Raw genomic sequence first — 21,979 nt, 5'->3', positions numbered from 1 at the left:
ATTTTTGTCGTCAGTACGCCCAGCACTACTAATGCATCAGCGTACAGTCGAGTAACCGAGATCATCCTCACCGACCAGACACACCCGGTCACGGCCTACCTCTCACTTGCCGGTATCACGAGCCGAGGCGTGATTCGCGGCGTCGACACTGACTTCGACGACGCCGCACTCAACCACATGCTAATCCAACCGCGCAACTCAAGCCTACTAGGAGCGCGTCGCATCAAGAACACTGAAACTATGATTGTGATCTTCAACGGGCTCAAAGTGCCCAACTACGTCTACTACAGCCAGGTCACCTACCCTTGCACGTTTTGTACAAGCGCCAAATAGACACCTGCCGCACCTTCGGCCAAGTGGGCCATCGCCAAGACGTGTGCCCCACTCCTTCAACCAAGGTATTCGACCACTGCGGACACTTACCAACGGACAACCCACGCGTGTGCAACCAATCAGTGTGTGCCTTATGCGGCGAAGCACACCGCACGGGCGACCGCGAATGCCGACATCGCTACCAGCTGCCTTACCTGGTGGGTCGTCGTCGTCAGCGCCATCGCCGACGAAAGCAAACCCAGCAGCAAACACCCACCCCAGCACCCAGCCCGGTTCCTGCGAAGACCACCGAACCGCAAGGACCTCCTCTAGGCCCACGAAATCTTACTTCTACTGACCAGCCTACCTGGGCCGACGAGGTGGCATGCAAAGGTGAGGCCCGCGTAGCGCAGCATCAGGGACACTCGCCACAGCAACCTGACCCAGAACTAGCACAGTTAAAACGCATGTATGTGGAGCAGGCTAAAGAAATCCAATCGCTCAAAGAAGAGCTAGCAAAACAACAGACCCCCGAATCACGCGAAAGTAGCATTATCAGCGGCCCCGTCTCGATACGCGGCGCTAAGAAACGGGCAGGCCCGACGCTCCTGGCTGAAGAGCAATTCGAATTTGACCGGTTTACAGCCAATATGTACGCGATACTAGAGCAGTACCGCGCAGAGACCATGGCCGAGTATAGCGCATTTAACGCTAAACTAGAGAGCATGCAGAAACAACTTATCGAGTCGGCTGCATGGCCAGCACAAATGGACGCGAGGACTAAGGTGTTGGAGGAGGACCTGACACGCAGTAAGCGCGCTTGGTTAATACCTAGACGTTAAAATGGCGTCATCACAATCATTCACAATTTGGCAATTGAACGCAAGTACCGTCCGTACGCGGAGAGAAACGTTACAACAATTCATTGGCTCTATGACCCAACGACCGGCCGTCATTCTCCTGCAGAAAATGCGTATCGACCGATTCGCTCTTCGCGGATACAGAGTCGAGGCCGTCTGTGGGAACAAAGCTCGAGGAAAAGCTGCCTGTGTGGCTAAGCCATATGCTTACACGACACATGCAGTACGCCCAGACCTCAAAATAGAGCATCAGATGATATAGATCATCCCCAACGCTCACATTAGGCAATCGGTATTTATCCTTAACGTGTACAGTTCCCCTTCACACAGCACAGAAATATTCACCACACTACTGACTAAAGCGACGCTGATAGCACGCGACCATCCGCTCATCATCGCAGGGGACTTTAACGCCCCCCATGTAGAATGGGGTTACAATCGCACGACACAGAAAGGACGCCACTTACAAACACGCATCACTTAACACAACCTCACGTTACTTAACGACCTCTCCACCCCCACACACGTAGGTAACTCTGTGTCACGGGACTCATCCCCTGACCTGACCCTAGTACGCAACGTATCGAATCCCACATGGGTTAATCTGCAAGCTAACCTCGGTAGCGATCACTTTATCTGTAGCACAACAGTCAATATAGGCAGCCTCGAGCCCAGAGACTTTAAAGTAGTAGACTGGGACTTCTTTAGGAAAATACGCAAACAAGACACCAACCATTACTCTTCACTCTCTGAACTCTTTGTGAGACTACAGCGGGACGTAAAACAAGCTACCAAAATATTTCTACAACACGCTACATAGACCACCAGGACAGCCACCTCGCACATCTCCTGGAGGCTCACAAATGTCTTCAAGAGAGATGGAGAATGCATAAACTCAATCGTAGGCTACGAAAAAAAATTGCATTGCTCAACCGACAAATCGAAGAGTACAGTCAGACACTATCACACAATCAGTGGAATGAGGTGTGTAATTCGCTCGACGCACGCATGAGAAAGGGTCTAAAATGTGACCTTCTCAGGCATCTGCTCGGCGACAAGCCCACCAAGTCAGAGCATCGACTAACCCTAGATGGACTCTTATACAAAGCGCGAGGACAACAACTTACCGACGCGCAGATTTTAGATGCTACAGCAGCCCGGTATCTATGCACAGAACCTACCTCACTTGAAGACTATGCACCTTACGCGACCACAGACGACCCATTTGAGGAGGCTATAACTAGCGCTGAAATAAGCGCGGTAATAGCAGAGCTCAATACTAAGTCAGCCCCGGGTTCTGATGGAGTCACCAACAAGCTACTCCGCAACCTGGCTGACCATGACTATAAATCACTAGCCACCCACATGAACGAGGTTTGGGAGCAAGAGAGCGTCCCGCCAGAATAGAGGGCCGCGAGCGTCATACTGATTCCCAAGCCAAAGAAACCCCTGGAACTCGACTCTCTACGACCCATCTCCCGCACATCCTGTGTGCGTAAGGTCATGGAGCACGTCATTCTTCGTTGAGTCACAAAATATTAAGAGCGAAAACACCTCTTTACATTCAATCAAGTAGAGTTCAGGCCGGCTATGGCCACGCAGGACGTACTTCTCATGCTGCAGGAGACGTTACTTAAAGTAAGGAGCAAAGACCTCAAAGCAATCCTAGCTCTTGACTTGTAGAAAGCTTTTGGTACCATAAGCCACGCTCATATACTGCATGAGATTCAGGAGACAGGCTTAGGCCGCCGCTTCTACGAATACGTCCGCTCTTTCCTAAGAGCCAGAACGGCCACACTTAAAGTTGGAGATCTCAAGTCACACACCTACAACCTAGGCCCGCGCGGCACCCCACAAGGGTCAGTGCTCTCACCATTTCTTTTCAATTTAGCCCTCAGAAAACTTTCGCAAACGCTGAAACACATCGAAGGCGTAGAACACGCGCTCTACGCCGACGATATTACTTTTTGGCGTACTGGAGGGAGCGATGGACAAATCGAAGCGAGCCTTCAGGAAGCAGTCACCGCAGTACAAACATTGTTAAAGCCCACGGGCCTCAGACTATCGGCATCTAAGTCCGAGTTGCTGCTTCTGCCACCACAGTACGGCCGCACCAAAGGCGAACCTACCATACACGTCTCCATAATGGATGGCTCGGTTATCCCGATAGTATCGTCGGTTCGAATTCTGGACATTACCCTACAGGAGAATGGAAAAAACGACTTAACCGTCACACATCTCACCAAAAAAGCTGAGGCAGTAATTCACCTCGCCCGACGCGTCGCTAATAGACACGAAGTACTCACAGAAGAGAGTTTACTACGCATCTTTCATGTGTTCCTAATGTGCCACGTTCACTACGTTGCCTGCGCTCAAGCGTGGAGCAAAGGCGATGAAACTAAAGTATACAACCTCATCCGAAAATGCACGAAACGAATACTTAGTCTACCTATGTCCACAAGCACGCAGCGCCTGCTAGCCCTTCGGGTACATAACACGTTCCAAGAAATCACCGAAGCACAGAGAATGTCCCAACTCATACGCCTGTCTTCGACAGCTGCGGGTCAGGAACTCCTCTCACACATAGGTCCTCCTATCCCAACTCAAGTCAACGCACCAGAACCGTTACCGCAACACCTTCACGCTAAAATCACAAAACTACCCTTCCCCAGGAACATGCAACCGGTGCACAAACAGACTCGAAGAAGGGCACGAGCTCAAGCCTTGCTAAAAGCGGCCAACCTACATGCGACAGACGTGGTTTTTGTAGACGCCGCTAAATACGTGGACAAACCCTACTTTGCTGCTCTGACCGTCGCCCCAGACGGAACAGCTCTTAATGCTCTTATTGTAAAAAAAACAGAAAGCCTGCGAGGCTGAACAAGTGGCCATTGCCCTTGCTCTAGCACTCCCTCAGCGCGAGACAATATTTACCGACTCTAAACCTGCTGTACTGGCATACCGCTGCGGCACACTTTTCCAGGCGGCATTAAGAGTTCTAGCATCTGTTGAAATAACTGTAGACAAACACATCCACTGGTTCCTGGGTCATGAAAGAATCAACGTTCAACCAGGGGTCCCAAACGGTAATGAGCTGGCCCATAACCTCGCGCGTGATCTTACGTGCCGCGGGGGGTCACGGTCTGGCTCACTGGCCGGGGAAACCAACACGCACCGGGAGTCACTCCTATCATATCACGAAATTTGCGCGCACTATAAGCTATTTAGAAAGGAATTCCCCTCACCTCACTCAGCACTAAATAAAGCACAAAAATTAACGCTTTGACTGCTGCAAACGCACAGTTACTCCAGCCCCTATATCTGCAGCAAATACCTACCAGATATAAGGCCAGAATGCCCCAAATGCCGAAATTCAAGGTGCGATTTGAGCCACATGCTGTGGCAGTGTCCCGTGCTAAACGCTAGCTTCGGGTACCCTGCCACTGAGGACAACTGGATCAACCACCTCAGGAGCCCCGACAGGGCTCTTCAACACCACGCCGTCCAGAAGGCCCAAAAGGTGGCTGGCGAGCTCCGACTTCCAGTACCCACATGGGCGGAGCCACCGGGCTGGCCCCTGTAAGGGGTGCCCAGGCCCCTTCAGGACCTTTAATAAAGTTAATTCTCTCTCTCTCTCTTCTGGTTATGCCCACTTAGAGATCAAGTGGCTTTGATATGTTAGTGTTAATGCTACGCTAGTTCTATATTAAAAGATAATTGTTCTTGAAGAAATAACACAAAGAAACTACGATTATGAGTAACTGAATCTCCAAAGAACTTTGCCTCCAAATAGACACTTACTAAGGAAAATTAGTGACACTGAGAATCACTTGATGCTCCATGTGCCCCAAAAAAGTTTCTACATTAAACTCGTTGGGCGTGTGAGGGAAACGCTCCGTCGTTTTGTTGTGCTCTTTTCGGTGTTCCCGTCTTCATTGTGGTCAGTGTTCTGGCGGTGTTGCTGCCAGGTGTCCACTCGCGACTTCGCCAGCCAGCTGCCTTGAGGCCTGATCTCATCGTCGTCGGCCCCTGCAGGGACAAGCGAGGATGGCATCAAGGCCTGCGGCGACCCCCCTCAAGAAGCACTGGAGCACTACGTCAACTTCACCATCCCGGAGGGTACGGCGTCCGTCGACGAGATCATCAATGGCCTCGAATACATCATGTGGAGTGAAGGGGTGCTGTTCTGCAACACCTCGGAGCTTCAATGTTTCTAGTTGCGGCTCGAATGGCTGCACAAGCAATGAAGTTGACGGTAAACCAAGGTTTAAGTTACAAGGCTACAAGGTACAAGTTGAAGCAGTCGGGGTGCCTAACCAAGCGTACACGTCAGTGTCTTCCGCCTCCCGCCATGCGTGTCCAATGACGCAGGTATTTCAGCTCTTCAGCCATACGGAAAAGTGAAGGGTATCACAGTTGTTACTTTGCAAAGTCATCAATCAACGTACACTCTTACCCGCGTCATTCTAATAGAAATGGCCAAGCCCGCCCCTAACTTCCTATCAATTCAAGGTCACCGCGTGATGCTCGAGTATCGCGGTATGTGCAGAGTGTGCGCAGCTGCAGCTGAGAAGGTCATGTTGCGGCTACTTGCACAACACCCTTCTGTCAACAATGTGGCACCTTCGGCCATACATCTGAGAATTGTGTGTCCAAGTGTAAGCGCTGTAATGAGGACCACGCGACGAACGGTTGCTTCCGTCCCCAGTCGTACGCAGACGCAGCGCAGAGCACCTCACAGTCACCGAAAGAGTTCCCAGAACTTGGAGAGTCTGTTTCGAAGAGAACGACCCAAATTGGAACCTCCAGGCAGATGGAAGTTTTGCAATGCAAAACAAAGCCATGGAAACAGAACATTCCAGATTATTGGACTGAATACAGCGCAACCGACACAGAATTTCATGACGCCAAGCCAAAAGACGCCAGCAGCATTGATGCCGCGTTGCCATGCAGAATGAGTGACAACGATGATTCTGATCTGACTGGTGACACCGCAGCGTTATCATCTCCAACAACGTCACCAGAGGAGCCCAGCAACGCCGTGGAGACGCCAACTACGTCTGCTACGTCTTTATCAGAGGAACTCAAGGCAACAGAAAACGAACAATCCTCGAATACATCACCGCTGGAGAAAGCGTCGCAAGCATCTCGGGGCGCTGGCCAACCGGGAAAATTGCGGTGACCTTCCGAAACAGCAAGTGCAAGTGACGAGCTCCTGGAACGGCCACCTGCGGGCCTGGAAGGTAGCGTGAAGATGACGCCCACGAAAGAAGTAAAAACCACGTCTTCAAGAAAACCTAAAACGCCTCGCACACACACTGTACAGGCCCAAGAAGAAGCGTCTGACACGACATCCAGGCATTGTAGGAGCCGGTCACCATCACGAAATTTATATAATGATAGCTTTTCACAAGCCGGACGATCGGTATCTTTGTCTCCTGAAAATACGTGTTCTCCCGACAAGTTGTCTAGAGTCAAAAACTCTCAGCGTCACTCCAAGCCTGGTAGCTCAAGCAGTGGAAGTGACGTCACCACCTCCGGAACGCCCAAAAAGCCCCGAGTGGATTGGCCAAACCGAGATCCATCACCTAATGCGGGTGAGGACTCAAAGTTCTTTTAATTTGTGCGGCAGACATCCATTCTTTCCGCTTCCTGTTGCCTGTACCGCTTAAATGCTTGCTTCCCAGCCGTACAACCACTATACATTTGTTTTCTCTGATGCACGTAAACTGTTTAGTGTTTCATATGTTACTGTATTTCACAATGAAACATTCATGCGCCAATTCTTGAGTTCTGTGCTGTGGCGGCTATGCTCTGTTATAGTAATTGCATCATGTGAGTTACGTTCTATGCTGCGTCTACTATTGCTGTTATTTATAATGTTGCTTACTGTGTGCGTTCTATCTGTGCGCGTGAGTAAATCGCAGTGCCAGTCCTTCGAGTATCGTCACGTTGACTTCATCTACTGCCTCTCGGCACAGGAGAGGCCAAGGCGTTTCCTGACTCATCGCTGTTAGAGAAAAAACGATTGTTTCTTTTCCCTCTTAATTTATTTTAAATGGATAGGCTTTCTTTCATGACTTTCAATGATCGTGGTTTCAAGAATCTTGTTCAACAACAAGAGATAATGAATCTTGCGCGCTCGCTTGAGGTGTACGGGCTTTTTCTGCAAGATACCAACTCCCGAACGGGGCACGACGTCACCATCTTCCGTATTAAATTTTCGGTTGAAGCCTTCTTCTCCTTAACGCAAATGAAGTCGCGTGGCACCAGTGTTGTGTTTCTCAATCCGAGGTTCAGGTGGAGTGCGCATTGCCTCTTCGATGCAGAAGGCCGTGTTATTGCGGGGGCATGCGGATAAACGACCAGAAAATTTGATTCAGCAACCTTTACGCGCCCGTGACTAGGTCTCTTGTCAAAAACTTTTTAGAGGGGCCAGGTCGTTCCTGCTAAATTCAGCACCGTGCGTGTTTTAGGTGATTTGAACTGCGTTCTTAATTCAATTCGAGATGCCCGAGGCTCTAGTCAAGAACGAAGCACATTACATTCATAATAGCTGAAGAAAATATGTAGAGAGTTGAAGTTGGTCAATGCATGCACAACGCTTCACGGGAACACCTTTGGAGCCACGCGCATTCATGGTACGTCTCAGAGCAGCATTGACAGAGTCTATATCCCTAATGAGCTCGTTGCAAGTTCAGACACATGCGATGTCATTTCTTTGCTCCTGAGCAACGCAAGCTCAGCGACCACTTTACAGTGCTGTTCACCTTGGAGACCCAGCTGGGAAGGCATTGCTCCAAGTTGTGGCGAATGGATTCATCCATTCTAAATAATGAAGTTTCGGTATCTGAAATGCGCATGAATATCTATGCGTCTTTGGAAGACACGCCACAAATTACGCCGACAGCATGGGATCTCTTGAACGCCAGATGGCGTGTGATTGCGGAGGAGGCAGGGAAAATGCGCCATTCACGTCTAACACCACAAATGAATGAAACATTGAGGCGTATTCAAATCGTTGAGCGCACATATAATCTAACCAGCGCAATGCAAGAGTACATTGGGGCCAAAAAAGCTAAATATGACCTCTTGTTGAAGGCAAGGTCCGGGGCTCTTAAACGTGCAGAGTAACTGCACCTGCCTACGGATGAACTAGGTAACTTGGCATACGCACAGAGAGAAGGGGTAAGGAACACCAGCCCAGTATTATCGGCGCCGCACGGACAGATTGTGGGAGCATCGTCACAGATGTCAAATTAATCGGAGGTCTTTCGGGCACATTTTGAAAGGCTCTACTTTGCAGACCATCGCTCCAAAGACAGCAACCAGCGTTAAAGAATCGATTAATGTTGTGAAGGCTTGTCCACGCTGTGTCCTGAGGTGTCTGATATGCTCGGTGCTGAGGCGACAAAAGATGAAGTTTGGCAAGCCCTGAGGAAGATGAACACTACCACGGCTCCACATCGAGACGGAAATACTGACGGGGCTTTATATAACTTTCTTTGACGTCCTAGGTGAGGCACTCACTGATATGGTTAACAGGTTCATTGTTGATGGGCAAAAGCCGAGGTCTTTCAGTGAGGGCCGTGTAGTCTTGCTGCCAAAGAGGGGCATGGATCTTGACGATCCACTGTCGCGGAGGCTGATTACTCTCCTTAACACGGACTACAAACTTGTAGCTACGATCCTTGGCTTGAGTCTAAAACCTTTTTTGCCCTATATAGTGTCACCCAAGAAAACGTGTGCAGTGCCGGGTAGGTCAATTTTTCAAATACTTACTCTGATAACAGATTTGTTCTACTATGCCATCGTCAAAAACGTTACCGGTGCTTTCGTGTCGTTGGATCAAGCTAAGGCCTTCTGCTGGCTCAATAATTACTACCTATACTGCGTACTTAGAATATTTGGTTTGCCTGAGCAGTACATCCGCTGTATAAAACTTCTATGCACCAACATGACCAGCCGACTCCTCATTAACGGTGTGGAGACAACAAGCTTTCCAGTAACAAGAGGTGTTCGCCAGGGATGCCCAATCACACCGGTGCTTTTTCTTCTTTCCGTAGATCCTCTCCTTAGGAAATTGGCAAAGTGTCCTATTATTTATGTCTTTCCAATGACAGGTCTGGGTTCAGTTAGCATCACCGCTTATGCGGATGACATTTCTGTTTTCGTGCAAAACCAAGGCAGTTACCGCACTTTCTTGCAGCTGTTCGAAGAGTATGCCAGTTTATCGGGTACTTTCCTGAATGCGGAGAAAAGCAAATTCCTTCAATTCGGTGGCTTCCACGGCTTTTTGCCGGGTGGTATTCAATACGTGGATGCCGTAAAAGTTCTCGGGATATACTTTCAAGATTGGGAGGTGGCCAAAAGAAATGGGGAGGACGCCGTGCATAGAGCCACGCAGATCCTCGCGTATGCCTTTGACTTAAATTTGTCACTTGGCGCCAAAGTGATGGTGGTGAAAACGAAAGCATGCGCATGTGCTTTTTTGTATCGGGCACATTGCACTCAAACCCAAACTTTTTGCAAGGCGCCTTGCGTCATTGGTTGGGGCCTTCCTATGGGGCGAGAAGACACCGAAAGTTCAACAAAAGTTCCTGAAGCTCCCAAAAAGTTGTGCATGACTCGGTCTGCCAGATGTTGCGACATTCACTAAGGCTCTTGCAGCTAAAAGAGCTCGCAAAATGTTTCAGGACAGTGACTATCCTGGTCGTAGCTTATTGCTCTATGGGACCCAAACTCTTGAAGCCGCAATTTTGTCGGAAAGGCACCGAGGACCTCAAGCAGAACACCCACATGCCTTTTATAAAGTAGCAGAGGGCCTCAAGCGTTCGGTTGACGGCAACGCCGCCAAAGAATACTTTGCAAAGCTTGCACCCGCACGCATTACCGAAATTTTAATCAGTCGCGCGAATAATGACAAGGAAAAACAGAGATGGAGGCCCAGCAAGTAGAAGAAATGGCGGAACAACCACGTACCGGAAATGGTTAGAGAATTTGATTGGCTACGATGATGGGACGCGTCGCCCACTCGTCAGACACTGTCAAAGCGGGGCGTCGTTCCCAATGACCACTGCCCCAACTGCGGGAAAAGAGAAACGATCCGCCACTCGATGTTCGAATGCATAGCGGGCAAAGGCGTGTGGCACGTTGTGAGTCGTCAATTCGGAGTGTCAATTCCTTGGGGCTGACAGCGCAGAAGGGGCTTATTTGAACAACTCGTACTGTACGTCACAATCTTCGTCTTGTTGCGTCGGCGTTGTATGGCCGGAGCACGGCGACGACCCCGACGAGCTGCACATGCAGCGTTACAGAAGATTAGAATGATCATGGTTCGGTACCTTACCGAACAGATTGAAACTCAAAGTGAAGAAGCTTTTATCAGAAAGTGGTACACACGTTTTTTTAGAGTTCGGGAAGGGAATATTGAGTTTTCTTTATTGCAGTTTTAACTCAGAAAAAGATTGCTTCTTGTCGCATGTTTATGTGAATCTGTTCCAATTTACTGCTTTGTTGCGTTAAATTTTCTCTTTGTTTTTTTTGAGTGATTCGTGATCTATGGCAATATGGAAGTGCTGTGTATTACATCCTGTCGATGTTCTCTTGTTTGTACACGCCACTGAAGTGATTTTGTTACACCAGACAGTTGTACTCACCTGAACTGTTGTTACCGGTTTGCGATAAACTTCCCTGTCTTAATCATATCTACAAGTTAAGTGTACAATAAACTTCCCTTTTTTAATCTCTGAACGGTAAATATTTTAACATGCTCCTAGTAAGATGGGCGCTGCATCCCCATCTTGTCATAGGCAAGGCTTCACTCCTGGGAGATGACTTCCACTCCAACAATGCTTTCTTTTTTAAAACCTCATAGCATTGTAGAGATGATGGCCAGAGCAAGCGGAGCCGTGGAATAGGGACCCGACCATTTGGAATGCTCCGCGTTATGCGCAATTAACTTTTTCTCTCTCTCCCTCTCTCTTTGCATTGTGCTCATCTGTTTTACCGCGTCTAAAGGCTGGTGCACACCGGCGACTGGCAGCGGTCGCGCGACCATTTGCGACTGGTCGCAAACAGTCGCGAACAGTCGCAAATGGTCGCAACGCGACTTACCAATTTCGCAGTCACGCGACTGCGGTCGCAAAGCTGCTCGAACCAATCAGCGATGCTCAATTTTTGTTGTTTGTTTATTTCATTGCGCTGGCGAGAACGGATAAAAACAAAAAATATGACGTGCTCAGTTTTCTCCGCTCACTCAGCTGGCGGCGACCAGCTGATTGGCGCTGGTCTCCAGAGTTTTCGCTGATAACGAGATCCGGACGTGACTCTCCGCTATTGCGACTTCCGGTCGCTCGCATGCAGCCTCTGCCGGTGTGAACATCAGTCGCTTTTTGGTCGCCAGTCGCAAATGGTCACGCGACCGCTGCTAGTCGCCGGTGTGCATCAGCCTTAAGCGCGAGACAGACGTGCGATTTTCTCTGCGATGCGACGTGCGGCGTCCCATGATGCGGCGTGCTGCATGCGACGTTTTGCGACACTTGGAGCAAGAACTGCCGGTTCGCCGGATGGTTGAGGCTCCGCCTTTCGCAGCGTTGCCTGACCAGCAATGTGTTTACAAAAGAAAAAGTACGTAAAAGTCCTCTCTTTCTTGACTTCAACATAACGAAATACAAAAAGAAACTAAAAAAGTTTAGTTACTGCAATCTATTCCGAGAAACGTAGTGAGTTTGTATACGCACGTTTGTGTAACTACCACTCAGTTTAGAAGGAGTCGCTTCAAGATGTTGGCAACAGTGGCAGTAGTCAGCGTTGTGTCGTGTTTGATTAGAGAGACCTTCCACTCTAGTTCGGCTGCCTGTTATTGTCGTTCGCGGGTCGCCGACATGGTTTTGACTAAGTGCCGAAAGCGACTGCTTCTGTTAAAGAAGACGGTCCTTTTGGCCCAAATGATCCTGGAGGATCAACGCCAGCGGATGTGGTGGGTGCGCCCATCATGGCGAACGTGGCACGCCGAGAGTGAATTCTTCACCACGGTACGTATACCAGTTATCGCATTACCGCCAATAAATTCCATTGCTAGTTGCGCACGCATTAAAACATTTCGCTGCGCGTTAAAACGAAGCATAATACTAACTCAAGATGGTTCCTCGTCAGAGCATTAAGTGTGCATAGCCATTCTATATTTTTTAAGAAAGCGTTGTTTGAAAACGTTCTAGTCTCGTTTGTTTATGTGATTTTAACGTTCTTCAAAAGTAAGTTGATCATCGACAGTGCGGGTGAGCTTTCAATTAAAAAGTGTTTGCGACGACAAAGGACGCACGGTAGCACCTCACTCCGCGTGGACAAATCAATAATTGTGACTGCCTGGTTATCAGGCTGATTCGCGCCTCCCCTCCCCCTTTTTTCATATTAGTGCACAGCCGTCCTGTGCTCGATACACAGCTTGCTCCGATAAAAATAAATATTTCATGCGTACCTTAATTCTATAAGTTTTCATCCTAAAAGTGAACCACTTCTTTCATTATTCAGATTGGCACAAATCGATTTCACCTCGTATAGAAGTCGTATTCTGCCGGCCACATTTTGTTGAGGGCAATTTCGGACAATCAGTGCACAACTACTTCTTTTTATTTACTTAAAGTTATTAGATTGTGCTTCTGACTGTGACTGCCAGAGATATGATTTCTGATTTGGTCATCTGAGACTGACTCTGGAACATGCATGAAGTAATCTCCTTGGCCTGTATGGAGCAATACACATGCAATATACGCGACACATATTTCTAGAAGTGTTGAGCTATGAATATGCTGCTGGCCTAGGTGCCAGTCAACATAAATCTGCATAGTTATGTTTTGTGACCTTTGCTGGGGAAGAAAAAAATGAAATAATGTTTATATTTCAGATGAAAAAATGCGTGCTGGGGACCTAGAATACTTCAAAAAGTACTATCGCATGTCCCCATCTCAATTTGACTATATCCTCAGTTTGGTCAAGGAAGACTTGGAGGGAGAGACCTTCATTCGAGAGCCCATATCTTCAGCAGAGCGACTTGCTATGATCCTTAGGTAATACAATTTGTCTGGAACTTTGTGGCAGTACACTTGTATTTTAAATGTTTGTTTATTGCATGATGAATATTTTTAATGCCAAATGTACTATAGGATTACATGCATAATACACATATGTAGTGCATTACTTCACCTACTTAGTAAATACTGTGATTGTTTCTCAAGTAAACTTGCTCATAATGTTATATCAAGTATGGCGATTCAGTTTGCTTTGTCAGCACCTGTCTATGTTACCCATAGCCAATTGAACTGGCGTATATTGCGACACCCATGCACAGCAATGGACAATGAATTATGCATAGGGTACTAAACGGGCGCAAGCACGAGGAGACAACACGGCAGCGGTAGGCGACGGAGTCGGTAGGTACCCGGGCATGTCGGTGGCGCATTTTGGAAGTGACGAAGGAGCGCTGCGTGACGCACGTGCACACTATGTATTCAGGACTGTTGTCATGCAAGATATGCAGAAATCTTACAATGTGTCCTGCAGTTCATTGCTGATTTGATTGTGCAGCATCACCTTGATTTCAGCTGCCTGTGGTCATTGTGTTTGACAATATGTAAGCTGTAGGCACTCGAACTTTCTGAAAAAAACTAGCCAGCTGATGTGGCTAGGAGTTCCCCAAACCAGTTGACAGTAACGAAATCATGGCAGGACAACGGATAATATTTTCAAAGGCACAGCAGTTTTGTAAGCGTAATCTATGAGGTGCAGAATTTTTACACCTCTATTGAAAGCATTGCGTTGTGTTGATATATATTTTGATTACGTACAAAATTGCTTTGCCTACACAGCTATGCACTTCAACTTCAATTTGCATAATTTATGCTACTTTTTAGTGATGACAATATGACAAGAAAAATTGCTTGCCAATAGTTCCAAAAATGTCTATTGTAGTTAATCTATTTTACCACAATTGTCAGTACCTCACATGGTCATCGGGCTAATTGAATGTGCGTACATAAAAACAGTGCTGCAGAATAGAATGTGGAGGGCACATTAGTTGTTTAAGGAGTACTTCATCAATGGCAAGTTTTGAGTGTTGTACGATTTCCAGTTACTACAGAGCTTTAGTGCCTTGGCCCCTAAAGTACCTGCATACACAAGCTTATTTTGTTACTTGTTTTGTTTCTTCTTTTTCTTTTATGTGGCCGTCGAACAGATTTTTTCTTTTATGTGGCTGTTGAACAGATAGAAGAAAGGACCTGTGCAATACGATGCTCAAACAAATATCCAGTGGCTAGAGACCCTTGGAACTAAAGCTTTCTGTTTTCATGCAACATTTGTGCCTGTAATACACCTAAGGACCACATGTAATAACTATACAGAATATCCATACTTGGTTCCAGTTGCAATTGAATTTTGTTGTGGCAATATAAAATATTTATATGGCTCTGCAATGGCTGACTAGAAACCAACTAAATTTAAATGCAGGTATCTGTCCTCAGGAGCCCTCATGAAAGACACTGCCCTATCATTTCGTGTGCGCATATCCACAGCTCGTGAGGCCGTGCAAGAGACATGTGCGGCACTTTGGTCCAGACTGAAACCACTGTACATGCCTGTATGTAGATGAACAAGGAAAGGTGTGGCTGAATATTCAAAACTTGTAACCATAGTTTCCTTCCAAAAGTGATCACACACATGCCGTCAGTATAGTGATTTCCATATCACAGTGTGGTGTGTGGAAGGTACAGTAAGTCATAGAGTCGGAATCATTAACAGATCTCGATAACTAATGGCCCCACAGCCGCACATTTGTTATGAACTGTGAAATGCACTTGTACATTTTAACAAAATTAAATCACCAATTGCTGACGGTCAACTAAATGAAACAGTGCCTCAATGTGGCACTAACACATGCATCAGAAGCACCACCTTTACAGAATCAACTTGTTGTGACACAATGTGGTCACTTCAGCAATCGCATGTGCAAGTTATGCTTGAAGTTGAGATGTCACATTTTATGCCATACCTGCTGTACATCTCTATTCACCGTAACCTAGTTGGCTGTGTTTTGTCTCCTCAGTTTTGGTTCCTGTTTCTGGAGCATTATTCGTGCCCTACCTTTCATGGGCCTATTCAATTGCAGTAGTTAATTTTTTCTTCACCCTACTTGTCAGACTATTATATTTTTCTGACTGATCTTGCTGACTTGGTAAAGTAATAGTAATATGACAATTTTCATTTCTTCTTTTCTTGCATCAAATGAAAGGCCATTTCCTTGAAGAACCTAAAAATGTTGTGCTAAGTACGAGTGCACTTAGCACTTGATTTGGTAATGTCACTTGTTAATGAAAAGAGAGGTCAAAACCTTCGAATGCCTTTCTTGAAATTTATTAAATAAATACAAAGATGACGTTGCAGACATGCAAGAAGCATGCTGTGTAGTGAGCAAAGCATACTGAAAAAGAATTGTGTGTTCTGGCTATCTATGGCACCCTGTGGCTTGCCAAATGTAGCCAGAAGTGAAAGTCAAGTCCACTTCAACATGTCCAGCTTTGTACCTTACTTTGAAATGCACACTTCTGCATGCTTCAAGCCATCGTGAGGATTCGTGAGCTATCTTTAAGAGGAAAGGAATGACCTTTCATTGAACTAGATGCATATGGAAGGTTATTAGTTTGCCAGTGGCCTGAAGGGGTCAACAGTGCATAGCGGCTCAGGCAAAAAGTACAGTCGACCATGGTACATGAGGCTAAGGTTTTAAACTGTGGACGGTTTTTATGTTTGAGGCTTCCTCTCAGCGATAAAATGAAGCTTTCACTGGCCTAGATATCTCCACTTCCATGGCACTGATCCCACAATGTTATCATTACTGATAAAATTACTGCTTGTTTTATTTTAGGAGCCAAAGACGGAGACATGGCTGCATATCGCAGAAGGACTCAGCCGGACATGGCAGTTTCCGAACTGTATTGGGCTGTTGATGGAAAGCACTTAGAGATTAAGTGTCCTCCGAACTCTGGAAGTATGTACTTCAATTATAAGGTTAGTATGTATAATGTTCTGATGCGCTCTGCAGACAATTTAATTTTGTTAAAATTGCTGTCTATTGCGCATAAATTTTATGTGCCGTTGTAAGCACTGAACACATAGTACGTTTCAGTGTGCTGTTTGAATGAAGGCATCAGATCTTCCGATGTGTGGAATATGATGCCATGATCTTTACAAAGCACACATGCACGTTGGTTTGTCATACAGTACATCGTACTTGCAGCAAGTATGATAGTATTCCTTAACGTTCTCACGAACTTTCTTGTGGTAACATGTATTATAACAAGGCACTCTAGGTAACTTCAATGAGAATATTCTTAGGAGTTTGCTCCAACTTTTTTTTGTCAAGTTTGCTTTGAACTGTTACAAAATAATCAAGAAATAATAGAATTGGCTTCACACCAAAAATTTTGCTATTCACATAGCTCTACCTATGTCCCTTTCTCTTCTTGAAGCTAGGATGGAATCTTGGTGCATGTGCAGTTAGAAATTACACTACAGTTTCCATGCATGCATTGTTAAAAGTTAACCTTGTGTTTAATTAGAAATACTAGATGTGAAGTCTTATGTTGCAACCCCATTAATTTGGCCTCTCAGCTTATCAGCATTCTAAAGCATCTAGAATAATGTTACAGAATCCTATTGTATGCATACTCATTGCAAGGCACATACTTCATTGTTCTGCTTGCCGCGGTCGACAGCGACTACAAGTTCGTGATCGTCGACGTTGGTGCTTACGGCAAACAGAGTGATGGTGGAGTCCTAGAACAATCAAAGTTCGGGTGTCGCTTGGAAAATGGAAAGCTTCATATCCCGCCAGACCTAGAACTTCCAAACACGTCCCACCCAGCGCCTTGCGTGTTTGTGGGAGACGAAGCCTTCCAACTCCGCACCGACTTCCTACGGCCAAACCCTGGACGAGGGCTAGAGGGCGAGAAGCGCATCTTCAATTACCGATTGAGAAAAGCAAGGTAAATTAGACAAACCTGGATTTGAGAGAAAGTGTTCATTTTTTCTTGTTTAGTCCCAGTGTGTTAACTTGGTACTAATTTTGGCAAATCTGTTAAACACTTGCTTTTGAAGATAATAATGAATTTATGCCAACTAAAAATGTGCAGTATCAGCTGAGCATGAGTATTTCATCGCCGGGTATAATATAGTTCGTTTTTCGATACCACATGCCAAAAAGAAGCCATGGACTTGCAATATGTTTACGAACATATTACGCCTCATTTAATCTTCTGTCTTTTAAACATTCTGCCAAACAAGTACTCAGATTTTAGTTATCGAGTAATGTTGCAAGTGTTGCATTGTTTCGAATATGGGACAACAGCAAGGGGGAATAAACAAGTGGCAAAGCATTTCAAATTTTGGTGTGAGTTGAAAGTGTATTTGTAAACTTGCCGGTGTCATCTTCAATCGCTCATGTGATGTAGAGATTGTACTTCAAGCGACTCCCTCGATAGACTCTACCCCCCTTGCTTTGTTGTGCTTCCAAGACTTTGCATAGTGCTACTGAAGTAGCAGGAAACGTTGGTGGCCGGACTAGTTGCCACTCTTCGACTTCCAATATGAACTGCTGTTGTGCGGCACTTTGACGTACCAATATCTACCAAGGGAACAAATGTCTGAGATACACAATGCAGGTGAACTGTTGTGGATTTTTTAACATGTATAAACAGCATGGGAAATTTGTGTAGATGTCATTCTGCACATGGTCATTTAAGTCGTGTGGCAACCGTTTCTGAGCCATCTTGCGCATTACGTATTCTCCACCTTCACTATATTCCCAATGAACTGAATTTTATTGCCTGTACAAATTTTCAGTGTGTTGGATTTTTTCGACAATATTGCAGTCATCACCAAGCATGAAAAATTGGTCGGCGACTGTAGCAACACTGACAGAAGTCAAGTTACCAATTTTGTCCAGTAGTTTTTACAATGCTCTGGACTGATCTAAATACTGCTGCGGTGCTGTGGACATGCTTTGTTTGATGTGATATCACCATACAGGACGAACATGGTAGCCGACGTAAGCTTATGGCATCTAGTTTACGTTGTGACATGTTCCATTCTGCCCTCACATCCACAGTATGTGCCTTACCATGTTCCTTAAATGTACATTGTTTAAATTTGTTGTTGCTGTCTTGCATATTTTTTGCATGCCACAAAATGTTCGCTTTGACTGTTTCGTGGCAGTGCTCCTTTAATTTCGCATTCACATGGGGACAGTATTCTCGGACGGATAGCATGGCACATGGGCTCACATCAGTGATTCTCCTTACCTACACCTCATCAAAGAGGGCCGATGTGATTAACTTGTTTTTCATTGGAAGTCTAGCGACGGAAAGTTGCGGCTTTTCCCTGTGTCCGTTTTGGCACCACGAAGTGGCACCAAAATTTCTGCTACTGTTGTTGGTGATTGTTCAGATATAGAGCTCAAAGTATATGTTTACCTGAGAGTGATGGGATGGGGACTCAGATGATAACTTCTCATTTATGCTTTTTTCTTTCTTTTTTTTTCTCCATGAAATAGGAGGTGTGCCGAGAACGCTTTCAGGATTCTGGTGACCAGATGGAGACTCTTGGCGCGGACCATGGGCGAAGAGCCAAAACAAGCTGAAAAGATGGTGAAGGCCCGCTGTGTTCTCCACAACTTTCTAATGCACAGAGGCACTGTATATGAGGATGCATATTGTGGCCCTGGCTTTGCTGATTCTGTGGACGGCTTAGGGCAGCGGCGGTCTGGCCATTGGCGTGAGCTTCTTGCACAGCCACCAATGCAAGTGGCTTGTACACAGGCACGCCACTTTGCAAAAGCAGCTCGGCAGGTCAGGAGCCTGTATGCTACTTATTTCTTCAGTGAAGTAGGCAAAGTGTCTTGGCAGGATAAGATGGCAGGATAACACAGGGCCCAATGCAGCACTACCTGTTTCCCAGTGAAGAGGAAATTTTTTTAGTAATTTGATATGAGGGGTGTAACGTCCCAAAACCACCATATTATCATGAGAGAACTGTAGTGAAGGGCTCTTGAAATTTCGACCACCTGGGGTTCTTTATCGTGCACCCATATCAGAGCACACGGGCCTACAGCATTTCTGCCTCCATCGAAAATGCATCTTTTTTAGTAAAGGTGTTAAAGAATACGTGCCACCGTGTAACCCAGCTGAAAACTATCACCACCATAAATGGGTATGTGCCACACAAATTGTGTCAATCCCACTACTCATTATTAGTCAACTAAAGATTAAGGTGGCTACAGTTGCTCCAACAAATGGCTCTGAAGTCATGGTGGAGTGCCAACGGCATTGCGTATCAACCACGAGAAAATATTGGGGGAAAATAAAAGGCAATGGCAGCTGCGAGAAGACCTTGATTGAAGGCTGAGGACCACAATGACTTGCCCGTAGTCTCCGAGAGGTGCAAACACTTGGTTTCACTGAGACTTTGTCTTCAAAGTTAGAGCAACCGTGTGTCTGTGACTGTTTAAATGGTCAACCTGCCCTTGCTATCTGGATGATGTCATCGTTTTCTCACCCACTTTTGAAAGCCACCTCCCTCGTCTGTCAACCATACTTGATGCCCTTCGGCGAGCTGGCCACCTTTTCATTTACTGTTTGGCCATTATTTTTTGTTATCTTTTGATACCCCTCTTCTGTTTAGCCAACACCAATCATCACGAAACTCTACAGCATGTCTGGCTGTGGCAAAAACAGACGCACATTCGGTAGGATCTGGCATATATAGAAAGATTTTGTTGATTTTGTGCGGTGGGTAGGAGCTTAGTAGCAGGCGTCAACAGCCAATGAGTCTTCGCAATTAGTCGTCGCACTTCGACTAATGTAGATAGAGGTGCTGATCACTTCCAAGAAGCTTCACGAGAGGTGCTAATAAATTTAAAATAAAGCATAAAACTTAGAAACACAGTTCGCAAAAGTAAACGAAGTTTTTCTAACCGGCACAGAAGCTGAGAACAGTGGCCGGCAAAAGGTTGTCAGCAATAGAGGAACCAAATGCATGAGTGAGTGAGAAACCATACTAAGAAACTGCACCGAGCGCACTGGAATGGGGACAGTGCATGTCATCAGGCGCTTTCTTCTGTGTCTTCAAAGGGTAACCATGTACTATGTGGATCAGTTGCTGACAAATGGTGCACCTTGCCCGAGAAACGCACAGTCACAAAAAGCACAAACAGGCCCTTCAATGTGTGATTGTGATCAGGTTGTAGAAGGAGAGTAGAAGTTGTTTTGAGGCCACAGCACTCTGCCCCAATTTCTGTAGGTGTTGATTGGACAGCACTATGAGCAGGCAGCACAATGGCAAGTCAAGGCAGACTCCCTGTATCAGGGGCATTTGCTCGGAATAGGACGACCAACAGGAAGGCACTGAAAAAATGCCCCACTACAGCATTCCAAGGCTCTGCTACGTGTTTAATATTGTTTTGTACTGCCATAAATTACTTAGTTGTAATAATCAAGACCTTCATTACATTGTTTCCGGCGGCATCTAAAACAGTTCTTACTAACAATATGCGACACCAAAATATATATGTATGTATATATATATATATATATATATGTGTGTGGTTAAATACGGTTATATCTATTTATGTGTACGTGTATAGGTTCTGAAGTAACACTATATTAGTTAGTAATATGTAAGTGTTATGTTATAGTCAGTAATTCCAATTAGTTATCTCCTGTTTTATCACTTACATGTAAATATCTGGAACTACCATAAGTTTCAATAATCATTTTCACTTGTTCATTTAGTTTTATTCGCTTGCTGTTTTTTCCTTAGTTGCCAATCTTTGTTCTATATTACTATACATGAATTCACAGGAGGTCCCCCTGACAGTTTTTACTTTGGGACTTCCTTCTGTATTATATCAACTTTTTACTTGCGCTGTATTGTACTGAATAAACTGACTGGATTCCCAGAAAAAAACAGCTAGTAAATTTGCCTTGCTTACATGCAGATAAGAAAACAGTTATGTGTTATTACCAATGGATAAACTGGGACGTGTTTCTGTGTTTTGAGTTTCACCATACGTGTTAAGCAACAGTTCTGTTTAGAGTGTTTAGACTTTTGATAGTGACTGGTTATAATAACCAAGGTACTGTGGATGATGCTGTTATTGTATAATTAGGTTCAATAAAGCACTTCATATTAACTGAAGTGTCCGGCCAGCACAGTACATTGCTCCCAAAAGCTGTCTCAATCACAATCGTCACAAAGCAAAGTTGAAAGAACTTGCAAACCTAAAATAATCCTGAACGTTTGTCAAGCCAGAAGACACTAAACCAGGTGCTATATGCTACACTACCACTTGACTATTGCATCAGTACTTCACTATCGGATTTGTAGTTTGTCGTTCCTTGCTTCTTTGTATCCGATCTTCCGGTGCAATTTTTTTAATGATTATTCCAGAGTATCGGCCCAGTCTCTGCATTAACAACGATATTCGTGCGCTGGCTAATAATGCGGTTTGTGCTGTGTCGTAGCAGACGACGTGGCTCAACTCTACACTCTTTAAGCGTCTGCACACGCATGAGCTGCTGCCGGTGCACGATTGCAGCGCTAGTCGCATCACGATGCGAGGGGCTCCGAGATTTTCCCCAATAACGAAACGGCCTAATATACTATAGAACCCCAAGCATTCAGAAAATTGCACAATATGCACCTTAGTGTCGTCCATACGAGAGGGACACTTTTGGTAAAACAACAATGCACTGCAG

General features: G+C 45.8%; 1 long non-coding RNA gene across 1 annotated transcript in view; it reads left to right on the top strand.

Moving 5' to 3' along the window:
- Window positions 1-21,979, top strand: part of LOC142814686 (uncharacterized) — a 449,682-nt gene that overhangs the window by 12,890 nt on the left and 414,813 nt on the right. The gene's annotated exons all lie outside the window — the stretch shown is intronic.

The sequence above is a fragment of the Rhipicephalus microplus genome, chromosome 4, assembly GCF_043290135.1.
Source record: "Rhipicephalus microplus isolate Deutch F79 chromosome 4, USDA_Rmic, whole genome shotgun sequence".
NCBI classification, from domain to species: domain Eukaryota; kingdom Metazoa; phylum Arthropoda; class Arachnida; order Ixodida; family Ixodidae; genus Rhipicephalus; species Rhipicephalus microplus.
Note: the sequence above shows the minus strand (reverse complement) of the source record. Positions and strands in the feature narration are given on the sequence as shown.